Source organism: Salmo salar, unplaced genomic scaffold (assembly GCF_905237065.1).
Source record: "Salmo salar unplaced genomic scaffold, Ssal_v3.1, whole genome shotgun sequence".
Classification (NCBI taxonomy): domain Eukaryota; kingdom Metazoa; phylum Chordata; class Actinopteri; order Salmoniformes; family Salmonidae; genus Salmo; species Salmo salar.
This window is the reverse complement of record NW_025547335.1, coordinates 130001-132500: the sequence shown is the minus strand read 5'-3', so window position 1 is coordinate 132500 and position 2500 is coordinate 130001. Positions and strand designations below refer to the sequence as shown.

At 58.6% G+C, this 2500-nt stretch overlaps 1 protein-coding gene across 5 annotated transcripts in view; it reads right to left on the bottom strand.

The window, feature by feature from the left end:
* Positions 1-2500, bottom strand: part of ncapg (non-SMC condensin I complex, subunit G) — a 57927-nt gene that overhangs the window by 40652 nt on the left and 14775 nt on the right.

Sequence of the window (2500 nt, the reverse complement as noted above, 5' to 3'; positions counted from 1 at the left end):
CTTTTATATATATATATATATATAATTGTAAAAAAAAAAATGTCTAAACCTGTTTTTTTGCTTTGTCATTATGAGGTACTCTATGTATTGATAAGAAGAAAAACATTTTTTTTATCAATTTTAGAATAAGGCTGTAACGTGACCAAAAAAAATAAAGAAATGGGGAAACGGTCTAGAGATCTGAATACTTTTCCGAAGGCACTGTATATATCTCGCGACTGCATGATTGAAAAACCGCTTGTGTCTATCAATGCAGGACCACAATAATTATACTCCACTGCGCTCTGCAGATATTGGGAGGACCATAAGCATCGCATCTTCAGGACACTGATCCAATTCTGATAAGACCTACTTGATCGATTTTATTTTTGACTTAAATATATATTCTTCCTGTCCGACAAAGAAAAATAATGTACGGGCAAGGGGATAACCGTTAATGTTGAGCCCTGGTTTAACTAGTTAGCCATACTATCGATCAATTGTATGTCTCAGAAAACAAGCATAAATATAGGGAGTATAACGCGGGCCTTCCTGTCAGGGAGCGTAACGCGGGCCTTCCTGTCGGGGAGCGTAACGCGGGCCTTCCTGCTAGGGAGCGTAACGCGGGCCTTCCTGCTAGGGAGCGTAACGCGGGCCTTCCTGTCAGGGAGCGTAACGCGGGCCTTCCTGCTAGGGAGCGTAACGCGGGCCTTCCTGTTAGGGAGCGTAACGCGGGCCTTCCTGCTAGGGAGCGTAACGCGGGCCTTCCTGTTGGGGAGCGTAACGCGGGCCTTCCTGTTAGGGAGCGTAACGCGGGCCTTCCTGCTAGGGAGCGTAACGCGGGCCTTCCTGCTAGGGAGCGTAACGCGGGCGCCTTCCTGTTCGGGAGCGTACGCGGGCCTTCCTGCTAGGGAGCGTAACGCGGGCCTTCCTGCTAGGGAGCGTAACGCGGGCCTTCCTGTTAGGGAGCGTAACGCGGGCCTTCCTGCTAGGGGCGTAACGCGGGCCTTCCTGTTAGGGGCGTAAGCGGGCCTTCCTGTCAGGGAGCGTAACGGGCCTTCCTGTCAGGGAGCATAACGCGGGCCTTCCTGTCAGGGAGCGTAACGCGGGCCTTCCTGCTAGGGGAGCATAACGCGGGCCTTCCTGTCAGGGAGCGTAACGCGGGCCTTCCTGCTAGGGAGCGTAACGCGGGCCTTCCTGTCAGGGGGCGTAACGCGGGCCTTCCTGCTAGGGAGCGTACGCGGGCCTTCCTGTTAGGGGCGTAACGCGGGCCTTCCTGTTAGGGGCGTAACGCGGGCCTTCCTGCTAGGGAGCGTAACGCGGGCCTTCCTGTTAGGGGGCGTAACGCGGGCCTTCCTGCTAGGGAGCGTAACGCGGGCCTTCCTGTTAGGGAGCGTAACGCGGGCCTTCCTGCTAGGGAGCGTAACGCGGGCCTTCCTGTTAGGGGCGTAACGCGGGCCTTCCTGCTAGGGAGCGTAACGCGGGCCTTCCTGCTAGGGAGCGTAACGCGGGCCTTCCTGTTAGGGAGTATAACGCGGGCCTTCCTGTTAGGGGGCGTAACGCGGGCCTTCCTGTTAGGGAGCGTAACGCGGGCCTTCCTGCTAGGGAGCGTAACGCGGGCCTTCCTGTTAGGGAGCGTAACGCGGGCCTTCCTGTCAGGGAGCGTAACGCGGGCCTTCCTGTTAGGGAGCGTAACGCGGCCTTCCTGTTAGGGAGCGTAACGCGGGCCTTCCTGCTAGGGAGCGTAACGCGGGCCTTCCTGTTAGGGAGCGTAACGCGGGCCTTCCTGCTAGGGAGCGTAACGCGGGCCTTCCTGCTAGGGAGCGTAACGCGGGCCTTCCTGCTAGGGAGCGTAACGCGGGCCTTCCTGCTAGGGAGCGTAACGCGGGCCTTCCTGCTAGGGAGCGTAACGCGGGCCATCCTGTTAGGGAGCGTAACGCGGGCCATCCTGTTAGGGAGCGTAACGCGGGCCTTCCTGTTAGGGAGCGTAACGCGGGCCTTCCTGTTAGGGGCGTAACGCGGGCCTTCCTGCTAGGGAGCGTAACGCGGGCCTTCCTGCTAGGGGAGCGTAACGCCGGGCGCCTTCCTGTTAGGGGCGTAGCGGGCCTTCCTGTCAGGGAGCGTAACGCGGGCGCCTTCCTGCTAGGGAGCGTAACGCGGGCCTTCCTGCTAGGGGCGTACGCGGGCCTTCCTGCTAGGGAGCGTAACGCGGGCCTTCCTGTTAGGGGGCGTAACGCGGGCCTTCCTGCTAGGGAGCGTAACGCGGGCCTTCCTGCTAGGGAGCGTAACGCGGGCCTTCCTGTAAGGGAGCGTAACGCGGGCCTTCCTGCTAGGGAGCGTAACGCGGGCCTTCCTGTAAGGGAGCGTAACGCGGGCCTTCCTGTTAGGGAGCGTAACGCGGGCGCCTTCCTGTTCGGGTAACTTGGGGTAAACAACCACCCAGGATAATATGCCCCCTGCCTGTACTTCACACAAACCACTTCATATCCCCATTTCCCCCCCCAACACTGTCCCTTGGTTG